The following is a 13,332-nucleotide window of genomic DNA, read 5'->3' on the forward strand; positions in this document are numbered from 1 at the left end:
ATATTTGTGTATAAGGATACTGACTAAATAGGGAAATTTTGAAGCATGGAAATAATATAAATGTTCGACATTAGGGAAGCTGTTAAGTAAATTAATGCCATGCATACAGTGGAATACTGTATGGATAACAGGGTAGCTATTAAAATATTCAGAAGAATATTTTACAATGTAGGAAAATGCTCCTAACCACTTGTTGAGTCATAATCTCTAGCTAGGTCCCTTTTGTGCAGAAACCTTCAAAGGCGTAAATACCAAGATGTTGACAGTAGTTATTAAAGAGTGACAAAGAGTATGGCTAGCTTCTACTTTTTCTTCTTTTCATGTTTCTTTTGCCTTGAGCTTTTTGCATTCAGTGCGTTTCATATTAACTTCGCAATCTGAAGATGTTATTAAGTCAACGTAACTGGTCCTAATACCTATCCATTCATACACTGAATAGAGATGTATCGAGTGCACTATGATGGTAACTTCCGAATGGTAACAAACAAGTAGCTAACAAATCAACTAAACCACTCACGTATTGTGATAAGTGCCAGGAAGACCTCCGAGGAGGGGTTGAAATGCGTCAGCAAGCTTCCACTCAGACAGTGGAGCGACAGAAACTACAGGGAGGTTTTGAGGATGTTGTGGAAGGAACAAAAATGAAGTTCTGCTTCTCTTTCCTCAGTAAAGGATGAGACAAAGTCATCAACTGAGGGTGGGCAGGCGGTGGGAGGTTGGAGGGAAGTGTTAAGTCTGGAGGGACAGCAAATTTCCCCAAAAGCACAAGACTTTCCAGGCAGCCGTGCGTCCCCTTTAGACATAGTGATGTCCCATCAGCCCGGCTGCAGGATTTTCTCTGACAGAGTTCAGCCCTTGGGGAAAAAGCTGATTCTCCAAATAGACACAAGAGATGAAGAGAAAAGCTAAAAATGGTGAGGTTGAAGAATGATTGCTGCTGAGGGTCAATGGACAGACTTGGAGACCTGGAGGACAGGGGGAGGGGTGATCAGAGAGATAAGCGGGAAGTCAGGTTCCCGAGGTGGTGCAGTCCCGGCGGTGACGCAGGTCAGGCTGTGCCCCTGGGACTGTCTGGGGAGGATGAGTGTGCTGAGGTGCGGCAGGCAAGGAAGTGAGACCTGGATGATGATCACCCACATAGAAAGTCCCAAGAGGTTGGTGACAGAGCCAGAACCCCAAGGAATGAAGGGGAGTGACCGTGACCAAGAAATCAGCGGGTAACAGCCAGGAAGAGGCAGAGAGAGTGTGACCCAGCAGAGTCAAAAAGAGCTGGGGTTTCGAAGGAGGAGAGAGGATTGGACGTGGCCGTGTGAGCAAAAACGGGGTCCGCCCACCTGCTGGTTCCAAGATGGATACGGAAGAGAGAAATGCAGGCTCCACTGGGAGGACTCCAGGAAAAGCAGTGTCCCTGGGGAGCAAGGGACATTCACGGAAGAGGCTGCGGCTACAGGCACGTCTGTGATTACACATCCTGAGGGGCAGAGTCCAAGAAGGGGCAGGCAGCTGTGTCAGGTCAGGGATGTCAGGAAGGAGTGAGAATCCAGGTGATAATGGAGAAAGTTGGATGCCTTTCAGGATGGCGAAAAGAGGGATGTGAGGGAATCGGATGGAATTAGCCCCAATTAGTGTCTCAAAAGTCCAAGTCGAGTTCAAGGTCCAGAGTAGGGAAGGGCTCATAAGCGTTGGCTGCCGGAGGTGCTGGCGAACTGAGTCATCACAGTAGGCTCTTCCGAGGCTAAACCTGCAAACACGTGCCTGGTGTTTGGGTGAACACCCAGCTCCATGGAGGAGGGCCACTGTCCTTAGGGCCACCTGGAGCAGCTGGAGTGCTGTAGCAGACACGGGGAGATTCACCCCAGGACAGGGAACCCAGGACTCATGCCCTCCAGTGGGGGCTCTGGGCACCCCATCTCCCAGGAGGAGGAGACAGGGCATGTGGGGTCTTCCCCCTCCCTATAGGGGGCGCCGCTGGCCCCAAGGAGCCTGCGCCTGGCGGTCCTGACTTGCTGGCCCTAGACGACGCCATTCCCCCTTCCCAAGCATTCCATTGTGTTTTAATGCAGTGCCGGACTTATTAAAAGAGCAAATTTAGCTTTTATGGGGAGAAGCAGCCAGGCTTGGTCAGGGAAGTTGAGACGGGGCCAGGGGTTCCACAGCACCCTACAGCCTCTCAAGAAGAGCCTGAGAAGATGCCTCCTGGCCCCTTCCTCGCCTGCCACCTCCTTCCCTTGCCACCTCTCATTCTCCCTGTGAGAGCTGAGGGCAGGGCGAGGTGAGAGAGAGGGGACAGATGGAAAGGACACTTCCATGTGGTCCCAATAGCTGTTAAATTGCGTGGGGACAACCCGCTGCTCCTCTCTGAACCTCATCTGTAAAATGGGTAGAACGTGCTGCCACCTAATAGGGTCTCTGGGTGTGACTGGAGCAAACCTGGAGGGCCAGGCCCCCTGGCTTCTCAGCTGTGTGAGTCAGGGTCCTCACACATCCCCTCCCAAGATGGGATGATGCATGAGAGAAAACAGGGAAGATGCTGGGAAAGTGCGCAAGCCCTTAGATCAGGGTGCACATCGGACCCCACATAAGAGACGGGCAGGAGAGGTTGGGTGGAAGCGCACTGGACCCTTGTGGAGTCAAAGGAAGGCTTAGCAAGGCCATCAGGCGTCCAAGAGCCAAAGTCGCTCACTGCAGGAGGCACGCCTCCCGGCAGCAGGCCTGCCTCAGTGTCCCCCCAGGCTGGGGGCAGCCTGTGAGCCACATAAGGGTGATTCCAGTGTGCAGCCCCCAGGCCCCGGGTCAGTGCTGCTTCTGTAGTTGGAGAACTAGAGCCAGAGGCCCAGATCCACCCCGACCACCCTCCTAACTCCTGTGGGGTCACAGGCAAAAGATCAGCCTCTCCATGCCTCTGTTTCCGTGGCAATAAAACACTCACCTTAGGGTAAAGTAGTGAGCAGCCCATTACGACTAATGAAGCAAGTAGTTGGGGCCTAGTCCGTTAGCACCTGGGTCCCCCTTTCACCACCAGAGACTGACACAGGGGTTCTCAACTAGGAAAAGAAATAGCACCCCAGGGTCCACCCCTGCTGGCAGAGGACACACAGACATCTCTCTCACTTTCCCATTTCTTCTCCTCCTTCCCCTCATCCCTGTTCGCCATTTTCTGTCAGAGCATCTCTGAGACTGGCAGCCATCTCCTTCAGGAAGCCTTCCTGGCTTTCAGCCATATAGCCCTCTGCCTCCTCCTTGGAATCTCATTGCCTCTTAGAATCCCACCTCTCAGGAAGACACCTAAATGGTTTAAACAACCCATCCCTGCTCAGTGTGGTGCTCCTGAGAGGTCTGTCTTGCCTTCTGCCTCCCTCAGCGCGAGCTGAGCACACGGAAGTCCCTGGATTGATGGACAACAGTTCCCCAGAATGCCAAGCCAGCCCTTGGCACAGCCTGCTGCAGGGGAGGCAGGGAGAGACTATTTATGTGTCCTGATTCTATTAATTAAGCTTATCGCCTGTCTGCTCTGCCTCCTGACCTGCGTAAGCGTTCCAGTCTGCTCTTGGTACACACGTTAACACAGAGCAGGTGAGCAGGACGAGGCGGCTATCTGGGGTCTGAGTACATCACCCAACAGGCACATCACCAGGCAGGGGGCATAGCCTCAGGGACTCAACCTGCCCACAAGATCCTGGGGAGACGAGCCCCACCTCTCTAAAACATCTGCCCCTACTGGAAAGGAGGAAGAGCCTGGGACCAGGAGCTGAGAACCCCCAACCCTGCCTTCCCTGTCCTGCGGGAATAGGGCCAAAGTCCATGCGCGGGGCTCCTGGAGGGGCCCAGAGAGCCCTCCCGCCCTGGGGGAGGCCAGCACTCGCCACATAGTTCCATGATATTCCTAGGGGGAAGGCTGTTCCCAGACTACAGATGAGAAAACTGGTCCAGAGAGGGGAAATTTTTTTGCCCAAAGTCACAACATTGCAAACAGATCTACACCCCAAATCCTGAATCCAAGGGGTTCTTCTGTTGCCCTGCTACCGGCTGGCAGGTGCGCATCACGAGATGCAGGCTCCCCCTCCACCCTGCCATCTTATATTCATGACCTGTCTGCCCATAGCCTGTTTCCTCACCTTTAAAGCTCTGTTGGTGGCACCCAGGAGTGTGGTGAGGCTGGCACGGAGGAGGCCCTTGTGAAGACAGGCATCAGTCACCAGCCCTGTGCTGCAGGGTGGGAGGTACAGCTGTCATTCTAGCAACTCCAGACACTAAATCCAGGGCTGGGAGCCACTGAGCACAGGGAGCTCATTTCAATTCAGGCTGCTGCACTCAGGGATGCTGAACAGACTTGCACAGAATTTGCCATGTTCTGAGGAAAATGAGGTTCACACGCCACCCCTGGCCCGCTGCTCACACAAGGAGGGCCTCGGGTCCACTTCCCAGGACACCGGGAATCCCTGATCATGGGCAGGAGGAGAGGTCTCCGTCTTCCCCTACTCTGGGTCCCCTGATCAGTGAGGCCAGCTAACCCCCAGCCGCTCGCCCTGTCACTGGCATCTCTATGGAAACAGAGGTCTGTTTCTGAGCGTAGCCTGGACCTGGAGAAAAATTAACCAAGTCATCACTCTGCCTCTCCCTGGCTGTGTGACCTCGGGTAAGTCACTTCCCTTCTCTGGGTACTGCAGGCCACGTCTATAAAGTTCCTTGCTACACAGAAGCTAGGAGCTTGGTGGGGGATGGGGGAGGCGTTTCCTCCTCCTTCTGTAAAAGAAGTGGGGTGCTCTCTAAGGCCCTGGGGGTGCGGGCATCCCGAGGCCCCATCCAAGCACTAAGGTTCCTCGGGCACCAGAGGCCGAGTCGCTGCTGCTGGGAGGAAGCGCGGGGGATTGGGGGGAAAGCCAGGATCCTCCCCGCAGCCTGCACGGCCTGAGAACCGCCCGGCTCGCCCGCTCCCTCTCATGCGCTGGGGCTGGGCCTCCCGAGGGAGGGGCCCCGCCATCTGACCGCCTGGCTCCCTCGGGCTGGCGCGGACGCGTCGCCGCGTCGGTTCCCAGGCGGGCCGGCGGGCCATCCATCACCGCAGCAGCCTCCCGCTCCCGCTCCCCACCCACCTGCCCGCCGCGCACCCGCACCCCCCACCCACCCCGGCTCGGCGCCCTCCCGCCCCGGGGCCCTGACGGCGCGGCCGCCGCCCTGAGCTCTGCCCGCACCCGGCCCGCCCCACGCTTGTCCGCGCCCGCGGTGCCGGCGGGCCCCCGGACGCCGCTGCCTCTTTCCAGACCACCGGGGCCCTCCCCACTCGACCCTACCCCGACACTTGTGAGCCTCAAAAAGCCACAGTGGTTTCACTCCTGGACCCCCAAGGCTCTCCCTGTTAAAAAAAAAATGCCCCCAAAGAAGGCTTTGTTCACTTTTAAACATCTTCCCAGCCTGGCTGGTTCTTTCTGCCCGGCTCTGAGCTGCTCCGGCAACATTAATAGAGGATTAATTAAGCCCAATTAAGGCTGGTTTCAGCGCAGGCCCTCCCGCCCGCCCGCCCCTCTTCCCCTGCCGGGTCGCCTCGCTGCTGTCAGCTCCTGTTCCCAGATACCCCAGCTCACCTCAGTTTCCCCAGGGCCTGCCCAGTCACTGCCTGTTGAATGAATGAAGGAAGGAAGGAAGGAATGGGGATATTTGCATCTAAACAGTTTGGCCCACTGCCTGGGCCCTCGTACAGAGGTACTGCATTAAGCCTTAAGTCAAAGTAATGAAGCACCAGGGAATGGGGCAGGCCAGGACTGGTAGGTGACTGGGATATTACAGGGCATGGAGTGGGGAACAGTGGCCTTCCAGAGGAGGGGGGATCGCAGTGTTGTGGTACTTGTTTCCAGACCTAAAACCACCTTGTAGTTGAATACCTGGCTTGAGCTGCAAACGTTCTGACTCTTCATAGAATACAGCCTATGGAACAATCCAGGGCGGTACCGCTGGCCTCTCAGGGGCCACTGTGAGCGTGGGATCCATTTCAGCGTTTCAGATTATGTCCCAGAACCCTATAAGGCAGGCCTTATTTATCCTCATTTTACAGATGAAGAAACTGAGGCTCAGAAGACTTACTCTACCCAAGAGCTCTCAGTTCGAATGTGGGTGAGTCAGAATTTGAACCCAGGTCCCATCTTACACCAGTGTCCTTCCTCTTTCCTCCGTACCTCCCCGCCCTTTGCCTCAAATAGAGTCCTTCTACGCATAGTCACTCCCTGAGACCCTGAGAACACTGAGAGATGGCTGGATGTGGCCACAGGGTCTGTGGTCACCCTCCAGGTGAGCTTTGAAAGGGCCGTGCTCTCTGACCAGGCCATCACAGTTGCCTCCGCCACGGCCGGCCACAGGGCCTGGGATCCTCCCAGTCTGATGCACAGAAGATCGCTGGGAGGAGGTTAGGAGCCCTGTGTTCTCAGCTGCACTGCCAGCTAGCTCTGTAACCTTCCATCTCTGCTGTCTCTTGAAATAATGCCCACAGGTTTGTGGGTATGGTCACACACACACACAGGCCTTTCCCTCTGGGCAAGTTAAGGGTTGTTGTTTCTTTAGTTACACATACTGGGGTCCACTGTGTGGCAAAGAAGTAGTCTTTGGCACCAAAGGACCCCTTCCAGACCCACAGGTGGCGTGCCCCCAGGGAGGGCCAAGGCCTGAGCCGCGGGTCATCACAGGTTCTGGAAACCCCCTGTCTCTCAAACCAGTCCTGAACAGCCAGTCCCGAGCTGCCGACCCTCGCCTCCTTCCTTCCTTCATGGACGATTCCCTGAGCTCCCACTACACTCAAGGCTGCGGGCAGGCAGGCAGAGGAGCCAGGGGGCCTGCCTCCCGGAGCTCATGGGGGAGGGTATGAGCCGTGTGGGGGGAGTGGGGCGGGGGGCTCACAGCCACGTCAGCTCTTTAAAGGGCTTTAAACACCAGACCTGGGCAGACCACCTAACTCTCCTGGGCTACGGTTTCCTCATCTGTGAAGCTAATACTAACATACTATTTACTCCATTTTAGGTTGAAATGGTTTGGAAAGATGAAATGAGATAATGAACAGAGAGTCTTGTGCGCCAGACCTGGTGCATAGTAAATGTTCAATAAAAGTTGGTCATTAGTCCATGAACACAATTTATGAGCGGGCCGCTGCCCAGCCAGGCCTCAGCGCCACCAGAGGCAGGCACAAGGCTGGAAGGACCCTGGTGCTGTGTCTGAGAAGTGGGCTGAGTTCAGGCCCACCCTGTGGGGTACAGAGAAAGGCAGGGCCTAGGGACCCGCCAGGCAGCCCAGACTACCTGTTCAAATCCCCCTGCTAGACCCACCAGCTGGGGCCCCGGAGCTCCCTGGGGCTCTCTCCAGGCTGCCTTCCCCTCAGGGGCACGCCTGGACCTCACTCACCTCGCCAGACTCCTAGAGTGAGACACACACACACACACACACACACACACACACACACACGCGCGCGCGCGCGCGCGCAGGGCCGGCGCCCTGGGGGAGGTGAGCCCTGAGCTTGGCAGGTGTGTGCACAGCCTCATCCGTGGGCTGGGGCAGCTGCCAGCGTGGCCACAGTGGAGGGGAAGCACGCATTTCCAGACGGCGCTGCCAGTGCTCGCCGTGTCCCAGCTTGTTGGCACAGTGATGGCATAATTACAGTTTCAATCACAGATTAATAAGAAGTCATTTTTGCAAACGAGGAGGCAGGTCTGCACTGGAAAGGGCCCCATAGGGCCTGTCGCCTCTGCTATCTGAGGCTGCTGGCCGCTGTTTGATGTTTTCTGCCGAGTTAAGACTTTTCTGAGGACGATCATAACAACAGCAACCACCAGGTAATAATATCCCTGCCTGCTCATTGGCCTCCAGATGGAGGAGGAGATGATGATGGAATTTGCTTTGAGGAGGCATCTGCCTGTGTGTGGTGTGCGTGTGTGTGAAGGTACCCATGTCTATCACTGTCGGGGGTGAATGCACATGGGTGTTGGTTTGTGTGTGTTGATGTGTCTGTGTGAGCATGTGTGTATGTTTGGGAGTGTGTGTGTTCCCATGTGACATTACAGTGCTGGGAGGGGCCGGCCCACACACAGAGAGACTGAGGCCCCTCTCTCCTCCCTCGTCCACCCCCTGGGGGCTGTGCTAGAGGACCGGGAGGGACAGAGGAGGCTCTGGACCCCCAAGGTGCCCCTGGAGAGAGCTTTGGGTGTGGCCGGGGCCCTGGCAGGGCGCAGGCCAGCCCGGCACCTCTGGGGCTCCCAGGTAGGGCTGAGAACCTGCCGGATGGCTCTGTTCCGAGAGGGGTTGGCGAGGAGCTAATAATAACAACAGTGACAATAACAAGCACTTATGTGTGTTCCGAGTTTTTTTCTTTTCTAGCCTTTTATCTTCGTGATCTCACTTGATCCTCATAACCACCCTGAAGGGAGGGAGGGCAATCCTCGTGACTGCCACTGGCCCCAGTGGAAACGGGCTCGAGAAGAAGGAAGACCTGCCCAGGTGACACAGTGGCATGTGAGAGTCACAGAAGTGCCTGCGGACTGGGCTGGGACCCTGGCCTCTGTGTTGACCTCCCACGGGCCTCCGCGGGGCCCTCCACCCTTTCCCCAGCGTCCTGTGCCCCAGGCCAAGGGGCAGGCAGGGTTCAGAAGCCCGGTTCTCATTTCCCAAATTCTCTTTGGAGCTACAGGGATGCTGTACTTGTGGGGATGACTCTGGAGACTGGGGTCCCGAGAGCCTTGGCCAGCCTCTCCGAGCCTGGCTCTGCACCCGCGCTGGGTGTCAGACCAGCCAGGCTGCGCCATCTGATCCCGGACCCTTGCAGGACAGCGACTTGGTGATCTCATTCCCCACGGCCACGCCGGGCCCAGGTGGTTTTAACAACCCTGTGGGTGTGGCCCCACCCAGGTGGAGGCCCGCCTGGTGCCCTAGGCGAGAGCAGAGAGCCCCAGAGGAGGCGCGGCGCCAAGATGGAGGTGAGGAGGAGGCACTCACACAGGCTTGGCATCCTGCTGCCCGGCCCTGGCTGGCTCTTCCTTAGGGCTCCTAGTCACCATGTACCCTTGAAGGTCAGGACTGGTGTTTGCTCCGCAAGCAAATGTCTGGCTGCCATGGAGTTCAAAGCAATTGGAGGCAACATTCAATTATGCCCAAGTGGAGGGAGGGCCCAGGGAGGCAGGTGGACAGTCCCATTTCTCAGCAGGAGAGACGGGTGGAGCATCACTCAGAGGCCAGGGTGATGAGTCAGGCCAGGGCCCAGCCTGGGCAGCCTGATGGGGCCTCTGTTCAGGGCCCTACCCTGGGGCTGGGGCAGGATTAGGAACCCAAATTCAGGCCCAGCCTGAGGGGCCCACCCTGAACCCCTGCTGGGGGAGGCCTGTGGGACTGGGTTCCCCAGACCGCTGCTCAAAACCCTTCAAAGACTCCAGAATAAAAGCTGTGTGTCTCTAACCCAGTGCTCAGGACTCCTCGCAAGCTGAACCCCATCTATCCCTCTGACCACACCACGCTGTCGGGAGCTCCCTTTCTCAGGGCCTTTGATCGGCTCCCACCACCACCACCACCATCACCACATCCATGGTCAATGACGTCTCCTCATCCTCTCCGTCTGTCTGAAGCTTGGCCAACTTTCAAACCGCTGCTGAAATTCCCGCTTCCTTTTGATGCACCCACGGTGTCTGGCTCAAAGGGGCCTTGATGAGCATTTCCTGAATGAAAAATGAGAGAAAGGCCAGAGGACAAACCCCTAGCCAGTCGGCCCTGGCCTCAGCTGACCACTCTGTCCTCCGAACGCTTGAAGAGAAATGCAAAATACGTGAACTCTTCTTTGGATGGAGTTAGGCCTGTGTCATGTGGGCCCCAGCACACCGCAACACACCCGTGGGGGCCTCCAGATCCACATTCTGGTGAATAGGCCCAATAATGTTAGGAGGAGTTGATCAAGCCAATGATGGAATTTTCCTAAAAATATCTGGTCTCTCCCCTTCTTCATCCCAGACCCCACTCTTGAGTCACTAAGAGGATTAGATGCGTTCTTCTGTGTTTGACTTATGTTTTTGTTTTAAATTTTGTTTTTGCCTCTGTTCCCAGCTTATAATAATAACAATAGATAAGGAGCGCTTCCTCTGGGCCAGGCCCTGTTCTAAGAGCATTGCATGTATTAACTCATGTAAGTCCTATAGAAGGATTCACATAAGCCAGGAGGAGTTCTCAGCTGGGGTCGAATTTGGCCCCAGGGGACATTTGGCAATGTCTGGAGACATTTTTCGTTGTCATAACTGGAGGGCGGTGGGGGCTTCTGGGATCTAATGAGTAAAGAGGTCACAGTGCACACAGCCCACCCCTCACAGCAAAGAATCATCCGGCCCCAAGTATCACCAGTGTTGAGGCTGAGAAACCTTGCTCTAAACCTTAGAGTGTAAGATATTATCATCTTATTTTCCCACTGAGAAAACTGAGACCCACAGAAGTTAATAACTTTCCCCAGGTCACACAGTTGGTCAGCAGGTTGCTTTAACCCAAGCAGTCTGAGGCCACAGTCTTGGCCTCACTTTGTGGCATCTCACTTCAGCCCTGTGACCAGGATCTTGTTCCTCGTGGGCAGCCCTGTCTGCCTACCACTGACATCACCTCTCAGTCAGAGGGAGGAATGGGCCCATGAGGGCCCAGCCGAGGGACCCAGAGTGTTTAGCCACATTCCATGACCCCTGGGGACCTGGGACATCCTGAGCCAAGCCTGCCCTGCCATGCAGCCCACGCTGACCTCCCTTCTCCAAACTAGGTCGCAGCCCCATGCACGATGCCTGCCATTTCATGTGCAGGGACCTGTCTGGACAGAGGGCAGAAAGGTGTTGGGGGCAGGAGCCCCACCTCCTCCTGCACCCCCACCCCTGTAGGCCCAAGGCCCTGAGCCCACACTGGGGCCTTACTCAGCCCTCTGTGGTTTGGCCTGTGACACAAGGGAGTGGGTATGGAGGTTCCGGCCTAGATGAAGATAGGGATGACTGGGGGGGCAGACGTGAGGCTAGGGGCCGTCAGGCCGCCTCCAGGCGCCATGGGGCCCGGGCTGGAGAGGAAGCAGCGGTTGAAATGAGGAACCTGTGGGGGGCCTTCCAGATGGCAGGCAGGAGGAAGAGGCCCTGTGCAGAGGGAAGGGGAGGCCAGGACTGACACTGTTCATCTGAGGATGCAGGCCCCTGTTTGGCCAGGCCTCCAGCCCCTCTCCCACTTGCGAGACAGTTCACCAGGCCAAGGGGCCCAGGCCGGAGCCAGGCACGGGAAAGAGCCAGCTGGTGCAGAGAGAAATCTCCCCACCTGCTGGCCCATTGCTTTTGTGGGGAGGAGTCAGGGAGGAAGGCACCAATCCTTCGCCCTGCCCAATCTGATGGGCAGGGCCTTGCACAATCCAAGCAAGGGTCCCCAAGAGTCCCTGCTGCCCATCCTGTGCCTGCTAGAGAGGCATGGTGGGGGAGGGAGGGAAAGATGACAGGCGGAGGCACAGGCCGAAACCAAGAAAAGGTCCTCAAGGGGATGTGAGAATGAGGAGAAGCCACAAGATGAAAGATGAAAACGCATGGAGGAGGAAGCCCAGCCCAGGGGTGGGAGCAAGCTGCTTCCTGCAGGAACCCCTGACAGACGGCACAGGCCCCCCTGGGTCCCTCAGCTGCGCCCTCCCAGGCCTCCCAGGAATGCCCGTTTCCGAAGGCGGCTCCCTTGGCCTCCCTGGACCCCCAGCCACCCGGAGTGCGCAGGTCTGCTCTCCAAATGGGTCCTCCAGCTATTTGCAGATACATCAACTCTTCTCTTCCTGCAGTTAAACAGCTCCCTCCTGCCTCTGCAGGAGGCCTTCTAAGGACATATTTAAAGAAAAGGGGAGAGACAGGAAAAGCAATAGTAAAAGTACATTATTTTACTTTAATACGTTACCTCATTCATCCTCATAACATGCGCCCTGCTCTATCCCCAGCACCTCTCATGGTGCTGAGCACAGTAAGTGTTTGTTTGAAAAGCAGTGAGCCATCCCAAAGTGAAATTAAGAAAACAATTCCCTTTACAATAGCATCAAAAAGAATGAAATACTTAAAAGAAACAAATTGAACTAAAGAAATGCAACAACTTACACCCCCCAAATGACAAAACTTTTAAAGAAATTAAAGATGATCTAGACAATTGGAAAAACAGCCCACGTTTATGGATCAGGAGACTTAACAATGTGAAGATGGTACTGCTCCCCAGACAGTTTACAGATTCAGTGCAGTCCCAGCTGACATCTTTGTAGAAATTGGAAAGTCAATTCTAAACTTCAGATGGAATTCCAAGGGACCCAAAATAGCCAAAATAATCCTGAAAAAGAAGAACAGATTAGGAGGACTCACACTTTCTGATTTATAAACTTACTACAAAACAACTGTAATTAAGTCATTACGGTGCTGGAACAAGGATAAACACATAAATCAATGGAATAGAATTGAGAGTACAGAAATAAATTCATACATCTATAGCCAACTGATTTTTGACAAGGGTGCCAAGATCATCCAATGGGGGAAAAATAGTTTTTTCAACAAATGATGCTGGGACAACCGGATTTCCACACATGAAAGAGTAAAGCTGGACCCTTACCTGACACCATATATTAAAACTAAATCAAAATGGATCAATGACCTAAGGTAAGAGTTAAAACTGTGAAACTCTTAGGAGAAACACAGGAGTAAACTTTTATGACCTTGGATTTGGCAAAGGATTCTTACATGTGACAACAAAAGCATGAACAACAAAAGAAAAAATAGGTTTGTTGGACTTTAACAAAATAAAAACTTTCGTGCGTCAAAGGACACCATCAAGAAAGTGAAAAATCAACCCACAGAATCAGAGAAAATATTTGCAAACCATATATCCAGCACATATAAAGAACTCTTACAACTCAACAATAAAAGGACAGATAATCCAATTTAAAAATGATCAAAGGAGATGAACAGACATTTCTCCAAGACGTACAAATGGCTAATAAGCACATGAAAAGTTGCTTGACATCATTAGTCATCAGAGAAATGCAGATCAAAACCACAGTGAGATACCACTTCATACCCACTAGGATGTCTAGACTTCAAAAAGTCAGATAATGGCAATTGTTGGCAAGAATGTGGAGAAAGGGGGAAAAAAAGAATGTGGAGAAATCAGAACCCTCGCACATTGCTGGTGGGAATGTAAAATGGTGCAGCCCCTTTGGAAATTAGTCTGGCAGCTCTTCAACATAGTACACATAGAGTTGCCATATGACCCAGCAATTCCACTACTAGGTATATACAGGCAGACCTCGTTTTATTACACTTTGCTTTACAGATATTGTGTCTTTTCACAAGT

The 13,332-nt window shown here is 54.4% G+C and overlaps 1 long non-coding RNA gene across 2 annotated transcripts; it reads left to right on the plus strand.

Moving 5' to 3' along the window:
- Positions 1–6,932: 6,932 nt before the first annotated feature.
- Positions 6,933–10,019, plus strand: LOC140690486 (uncharacterized). Of its 2 annotated transcripts, XR_012065795.1 has the most exons (3): positions 6,933–8,487; positions 8,663–8,948; positions 9,429–10,019. It is a non-coding gene; the product is annotated as an uncharacterized lncRNA (long non-coding RNA). The 2 variants fall into 2 exon arrangements; XR_012065794.1 differs by having other exon boundaries at positions 6,933–8,948.
- The last annotated feature ends 3,313 nt before the right edge of the window (positions 10,020–13,332 follow it).

Source organism: Vicugna pacos, chromosome 30 (genome assembly GCF_048564905.1).
Source record: "Vicugna pacos chromosome 30, VicPac4, whole genome shotgun sequence".
Lineage (NCBI taxonomy): Eukaryota > Metazoa > Chordata > Mammalia > Artiodactyla > Camelidae > Vicugna > Vicugna pacos.